The 7,494-nt window shown below is 46.4% G+C and overlaps 1 non-coding gene across 1 annotated transcript; it reads left to right on the forward strand.

The window, feature by feature from the left end:
- Positions 1–3,798: 3,798 nt before the first annotated feature.
- LOC149578972 (18S ribosomal RNA) lies at positions 3,799–5,610 on the forward strand. The gene has a single exon (XR_016357618.1). It is a non-coding gene; the product is annotated as an 18S ribosomal RNA (ribosomal RNA).
- Positions 5,611–7,494: the final 1,884 nt, after the last annotated feature.

Genomic DNA, 7,494 nt, shown 5'->3' on the forward strand with positions numbered 1-7,494 from the left:
GGAGCCCTCGTCTAGCACCTCCGTCCGGTGTTGTTCGGGTATTGCATAAATTTATGCCATCGACATGAAGCCCCCAACGAATGCCTACGCTTGGACCCTCTCTTAGATCACCTTCTTTGATCACTCGACCGATGCAATTACGGAAGAGACTTGGTAGTGGTTGCCATTCTACACCGCGTCTGTTCTGTGATTTTGAAGTTGATCTAATGGCGAGCCCTTATCTATAGCCATGAGGTGGGTGCTTTGGCACTCTAGCAAAAATTTTTGCATGCCTATCGCAGCTACAATGGGAGAGGTGGTTTCTGTGAGCCTCTCTCGTGCCCCCCTCATTGATTCAATGCCACTGTCAGGGCGGATGGATATGTCAAATTTTGAAATGGTGGACGTCGACGTTGAATCAATTAGAGGGGTATGAAGCCCACCCTTGAGGGTGCTATTCCTGGAATCTCCTTTAGATCATGTTTTCTTGTCACTCAGCTGGCGCAATTTCGAAAAAAGGTTTGGCAGTGGTTGCCAGCCCTCACCGCGTCTACTTGGTGATTTTAAAATTCCATCTAAAATAGGAGCCCTCGTCTAGCACCTTCATCCAATGTTGCTTAGGTATTGCATAAATTTATGCCATCGGCATGAATCCCCCAACGAATGCCTACGCTTGGACCCTCTCTTAGATCACCTTCTTCGATCACTCAACCGATGCAATTACGAAAGAGACTTGGCAATGGTTGCCATTCTACACCGCGTCTATTCTGCAATTTCGAAGTTGATCTAATGGTGAGCCCTTGTCTCTAGGCATGAGATGGGTGCTTGGTGCTCTAGCAAAATTTTTTGCATGACTATCATGGCTACGATGGGAGAGGTGGTTGCCGCGAGCCTCTCCCGTGACCCCCTCATTAATTCAATGCCACTGTTAGGGCAGATGGATATGTCATGTTTCGAAATGGTGGACACCGATGTTGAATCAATTAGAGGGGTATGAAGCCCACCCTCGAGGGTGCTATTCCTAGACTCTCCTTTAGATCATTTTTTCTTTTCACTCAGCCAGCGCAATTTTGGAAAAAGGTTTTAGCAGTGGTTGCCAGCCCTCACCGCGTCTTCTTGGTGATTTTAAAACTCGATCTAAAATGGGAGCCCTCGTCTAGCACCTCCGTCTGGTGCTGCTCGGGTATTGCATAAATTTTTGCCATCGGTGCAAATCCCCCAACGAATGCCTATGCTTGGACCCTCTCTTAGATCACCTTCTTCGATCACTCGACCGACGCAATTATAGAAGAGACTTGGCAGCGGTTGCCATTCTACACCGCGTTTAGTCTGCGATTTTGAAGTTGATTTAATGGCGAGCCCTTGTCTCTAGCCATGATGTGGGTTCTTGGCGCTCTAGAAAAAAATTTTGCATGCCTATCACGGCTACAATTGGAGAGGTGGTTGCCACGAGCCTCTCCCGTGCCTAGCTCATTGATTCAATGCCACTGTCAGGGCAGATGGATATGTCAAATTTTGAAATGTTGGATGCCGATGTTGAATCAATTAGAGGGACATGAAGCCCACCCTCGAGGGTGCTATTCTTGGACTCTCCTTTAGATCATGTTTTCTTGTCACTTAGCTGGCACAATTTCAGAAAAAGGTTTGGCAGTGGTTGCCAGCCCTCACTGCATCTTCTTGGTGATTTTAAAACTTGATCTAAAATGGGAGCCATCATCTAGTACCTCCATGGCCTCTGTCCCAACTCGATCGGCACAACATTGGGAAATGGTTCGAAAGCGGTTGTCATTCCAATGTGTCATTGGGGGATGCCTTTGAAAGTGGCTTTTCAAGGGCGAGCTCACATCTAGCACTTGGATTGTGCATCGTGTCACAAGTGAATGGGGAGATCTCTCTGTGAATGGCGGCATGGTGATTCCAAGAGAAAATTGACTTAGTCGAAGCATTGGCCTCAGGCCATTGTGACGGACTTGCAATTTCTCTTTAATTGTAACCTATGTTTGCGCAGTAGTAGAGTTTGCATGTAAGATGGGCCTTGTTCTTGAGAGTTCCAGGAGATGACCTCTGAAACTTTTGGATTGTGCCCCTTCAAGGTGAAATTCATCTAGTTGATCGGATGAAGCTTGTTGTGCTTGTATCTATTTTGAGATGGTAATGATAGTCATTAATCTGTGGCGGTGAGTATATCCCATTCGGTAATCACAATGGTAGAGCTGGTGGGAAGTACTTGTTGCTTTGTTTTGTTGGATATACCCTATATGTAGGTGTCTGCATGGCTTACAACACACTGCACATTTGGTGTTCGATTCTAAGATGTGCTTGTTGCTGAGTGTGTATGGAGTTTAATCTTTTAGCCAAGGGCTCCGTCTCATTGGCACATTCTATCATTGCATTTTTATCCTGCCCGGACAACAAGAAGGAAAGAGATGGTTGCACGGGTGTGTTGCTCAATGTCCCTAATATCATCAAGGGTCCACTCTCCACCCTAAGTTTTTGCCGATTGGTAGAGCCTTGGGATTGAGAGGGGGGCCGGTGAAAGGTTTGGTTGCCACATAATTTATTCGCTAGTGCATTCTCGGTGCGTGCTCACCTTTTCACTGTCTCATCCTACAGAAGTGCATGGCACTATCATGATAGCCTTTGTGGTTCGGGCCAGTAGAAGTGTAGAGTATTACCGATAATTTTTTGTTGGATGCGAAAACTCTCCATGCCCTGTCCTGCCCTGTGCGATTCGAACAGCTACGGCTCATGGGTTCTGTGGGAGATACTCTTCTTCAGCTCCCCCCTAAAGAGAGCATTCCGTGTTTGCATTGTGTGGACAAAAAGCCCAAGGTGTTTCATCTCTCTTCAGATGTAAAGTTCTGGGAGGGCTTGTTGAAGTATGGCCATTTGTACGGGGTGCACCAAAAAGTGTGTAGGGGGCATATGCCTAGGAAATGGATGTCTCTGAGTGTCCTTACTTGGTTGTGTGCGTGGTGTACATCTTTACATTATGACTCTACTATGAGCATTTGTGATTCGATCATTTTGGGGCAACAGGTTTTGCACGAGATGTTCTTCTCAGGCTCCTGCAAACCAGAGTGCTCGTCTTTGCAATGCTCCGACAAGTGCAGGCCCAACATGTCTGTCTAGGGGAAGAAATCGCACGAATGCTTTTTCCTGAGATGTGGGTGCTCACGGGTGGTTCCCTCACAGTGCAGTTCTTTGGTATGTGCATGTGCATGAGATTGAAGCTTGTCCGACAACGCTAGTGTGAGTGTTCACCTGTAGGAACTTGTTTGTACTTGCGCTGGCAGATCATGTGTCACGGGGAACGGTTAGCAAGGCTGTGCTGGGAAAGGAGATATTTTCCAGAGGTTAGACATGTCCGTGTATGCAGGAAGGCTCTCATCACCTATAAATTTGCAGAGGGGGTGTTGTTATACACAATGCCCTTGAGCGGCCTTATAATTGAGGTGGTCATGTGCACGGTGCTGCCCCCGCCAATCGCATAACTAGCCATGTTTTCGACTCGCACGGCCCTTCACCCTTCAGCACAGTGGTCTCCGTTGGCACTTTGGCAACCAACTCTTCGTCATGGGAAAATGTTTGTTGTGATTGAGAAGGATTTTTTCTGTGCGGGTGCACCTCAACAGGCGTGTAGGAGGCATATGCCTGGGAAATGGACGTCTTTGAGTGGCCTTACAATTGAGGTGGCTACGTGCGCAGTGCATCTCGTACAGACTCGAGGCTTCTTTCTGAGTAGTGGAGACAGCAAGTTCGAGGGTAAAGGGTTTTGTATGGGATGTTCTTCCTAGGTGCCTGTGAATCAAGGCTCCCTATTCGGTCCTCTCCGGTTGAGGCTCATATGCTTGTCTCAAAGATTAAGCCATGCATGTCTAAGTATGAACTATTTTAGACTGTGAAATTGCGGATGGCTCATTAAATCAGTTATAGTTTCTTTGATGGTACTTTGCTACTCAGATAATCATAGTAATTCTAGAGCTAATACGTGCACCAAATCCTAACTCTCAGAAGGGATGCATTTATTAGATAAAAGGCCGACATGGGCTCGCCTGCTATTCCAGTGATTTATGATAACTCAACGGATCACACGACCTTTTTACTAGCGATGCTACATTCAAATTTCTGCCCTATCAAATTTTGATCTTAGGATAGAGGCCTACCATGGTGGTGACGGGTGATGGAGAATTAGGGTTTGATTCCAGAGAGTGAGCCTAAGAAATGGCTACCACATCCAAGGAAGGCAGCAGGTGCGCAAATTACCCAATCCTGACACAGGGAGGTAGTGACAATAAATAACCATACTGGGCTCATTGAGTCTGGTAATTGGAATGAGTACAATCTAAATCCCTTAATGAGGATCCATTGGAGGGCAAGTCTGGTGCTAGCAGCTGTGGTAATTCCAGCTCCAATAGCATATATTTAAGTTGTTGCAGTAAAAAAGCTCATAGTTGGACCTTGGGTCATCACGGTCGGTCCGCCTTCTAGGTGTGCACTGGCCCTCATGTCCCTTCTGCCGACGGCATGTTCCTGGCCTTAATTGGCTAGGTTGCAGTTCTGGCACCATTACTTTGAAAAAATTAGAGTGCTCAAAGCAAGCCTATGCTCTGAATACATTAGCATGGAATAACGCGATAGGAGTCTGGTCCTATTCCGTTGGCCTTCGAGACCGGAGTAATGATTAATTGGGACTGTCAGGGGCATTCGTATTTCATTGTCAGAGGTGAAATTCTTGGATTTATGGAAGATGAACCACTGCAAAAGCATTTGCCAAGGATGTTTTCATTAATCAAGAACAAAAGTTGGGGGCTTGAAGACGATCAGATACCGTCCTAGTCTCAACCATAAATGATGCTAACCAGGGATCAGCGGATGTTGCTCTAAGGACTCTGCTAGCACCTTCTGAGAAATCAAAGTGTTTGGGTTCCGGGGGGAGTATGGTCACAAGGCTGAAACTTAAAGGAATTGACGGAAGGGCACAACTAGGAGTGGAGCCTGCAGCTTAATTTGACTCAACACGAGGAAACTTACTAGGTCCATACATAGTAAGGATTGACAGATTGAGAGATCTTTCTTGATTCTATGGGTGGTGGTGCATGGCTGTTCTTAGTTGGTGGAGCGATTTGTCTGGTTAATTTCGTTAACGAATGAGACCTTAGCTCGCTAACTAGCTACATGAAGGTTCCCCTTCACGACCAGCTTCTTAGAGGGACTATGGCCTCCTAGGCCATGGAAGTTTGAGGCAATAACAGGTCTATGATGCCCTTAGATATTCTGGGCCGCATGCACGCTACACTGATGCAACCAACAAGTTTCTCTCCCTAGCTCGAAAGGTTTGGGAAATCTTGCCAAATTGCATCTTGATGGGGATAGACCATTGCAATTATTGATCTTCAACAAGGAATTCCTAGTAAGCACGAGTCATTAGCTCACGTTGACTACGTCCCTACCCTTTGTACACACCACCCATCACTCCTACCGATTGAATGATTCGATGAAGTGTTCGGATCGCGATGATGACGATGGTTCCTGTCAGTGATATCGCAAGAAGTTCACTGAACCTTATCATTTAGAGGAAGGAGAAGTTGTAACAAGGTTACTGTAGGTGAACCTGCGGTAGGATCATTGTGAAGCAGAATTCACCAAGTGTTGGATTGTTCACCCACCAATAGGGAATATGAGCTGGGTTTAGACTATCGTGAGACAGGTTAGTTTTACCCTACTGATGATCCGCGCCATGATAGTAATTCAACTTAGTACAAGAGGAACCATTGATTCACACATTTGATCATCGCACTTGGTTGAAAAGCCAGTGGCGCGAAGCTACCGTGTGTTAGATTATGACTGAACGCCTCTAAGTCAGAATCTACTCTAGATGTGGCCCATATCTCTCTCTGGCTGCATAGTGACCCGCAGTAGGGGTGCTCTTGCACTCCTTGGATATTAATTTCAACTAGTCGACGAGAAGAATCTTTTGCAGACAACTTAAATAAGCGATGGGGTATTGTAAGTGGCAGAGTGGCCTTGCTGCCACGATCCACTGAGATTCAGCCCTCTATCGTCTCGATTCGTAAAACCTTTTTTGACTCTGAGGCGGGTGGGGTTTGTAATTTGTGCGAGGGCAAGAAAATCTCCCAAGTGCCAAATTCTGGTGGGGGGGTGGGGTTTGCAAGGTTTTTCTTGCGAGCTCGTAACAATCTCTCAGGTGCCAAATTCTCGACGGGTGGGGTTTGCAATTTGTGCGAGTGCGGAAAAATCTTCCAAGTGCCAAATTTTGGGTGGGTGAGGTTTGCAATTTTTTGTGAGGGCGAGGAAACTCTCCCAAGTGCCAAATTTCTGGCGGGTGGGGTTTTTTTACAATTTCTGCTGGGGTGGAAAAATCTCCCAAGTGCCACATTCCGGGCGGGTGGGGTTTTGTGAAAATTTCTGCGAGGGTGAAAAAATCTCCCAAGTGCCGAATTCTCGGCGGGTGGCATTTGCAATTTTTGCGAGGGCATAAAAATCTCCCAGGTGCCAAATTCCTGGCGGGTGGGGTTTGCAATTTTTGCCAGCGCAGAAAAATCTCCCGAGTGCCAAATTCCTGGCGAGTGGGGTTTGCAATTTCTGCCAGGGCGAAAAAATCTCCCGAGTGCCAAATTCTGGGTGGGAGGGACAGGTTTTGTAGAAATTTTTGCCAGGGCAGAAAAATCTCCCGAGTGCCAAATTTCGGGCGAGTGGGGTTTTGTAAAATTTCCACGAGGGGGAAAAAAATCTCCCGAGTCCCAAATTCTAAGCTGGTGGGGTTTGCAATTTTTGGAAGGGCAAAAAAATCTCCCGAGTGCCGAATTCCTCATGGGTGGGGTTTTGTGATTTTTGCAAGTGCGAAAAAGTCTTCCAAGTGCAATTTCCATGTGGGTCGGGTTTGCAATTTCTGTGAGGGCGAAAAAATATTCCAAGTCCAAATTTCGGGTAGGCGAGGTTTCATAATTTCCAAGTGCCAAATTTCGAGCGGGTGGGGTTTGTAAATTTTTGTGAGGGTAGAAAAATCTTCCGACTGCAAATTCCAGGCGGGTCCCTGGGTTTTTTAATTTTCACGAGGGTAGACGACTCATGTACGTGATCCAAAATCAATCAACATATTTTTTTGGTTAACGCCCAAAGTTTTGAACTCAAATCGAGATGGCTACCTCGACTCGAATCACCTCCGAATTTTTCGCACAACCCATGACTGATGTCACCGTGCTTGACATGATTCTAAGTGTGCCAAGTCATGTGTGTGATCCGAAGGCGGTCAACTCTTTTTTTGGGTTAACGCCCAAAATTTTCAACCCAAATTATGTCAGCAACCCTGACTCGTATCGCCTCGAGCCTTAACCGCCTCCAGTTTTTTCACAGGACTCATGTCACCGTGCTTGACTTGGTGCCTCGAGTCATGTACATGATCCAAAAGTGGTTAACTTCTTCCTTCTTTTGTTAACACCCAAAGATTTCAACCCGAATCGTGTCAGCAACCCCGACTCAAATCGCTTCAAG

The sequence above is a fragment of the Cupressus sempervirens genome, chromosome 1, assembly GCF_028749045.1.
Source record: "Cupressus sempervirens isolate cs-2001-9-10 chromosome 1, ASM2874904v1, whole genome shotgun sequence".
Classification (NCBI taxonomy): Eukaryota; Viridiplantae; Streptophyta; class Pinopsida; order Cupressales; family Cupressaceae; genus Cupressus; species Cupressus sempervirens.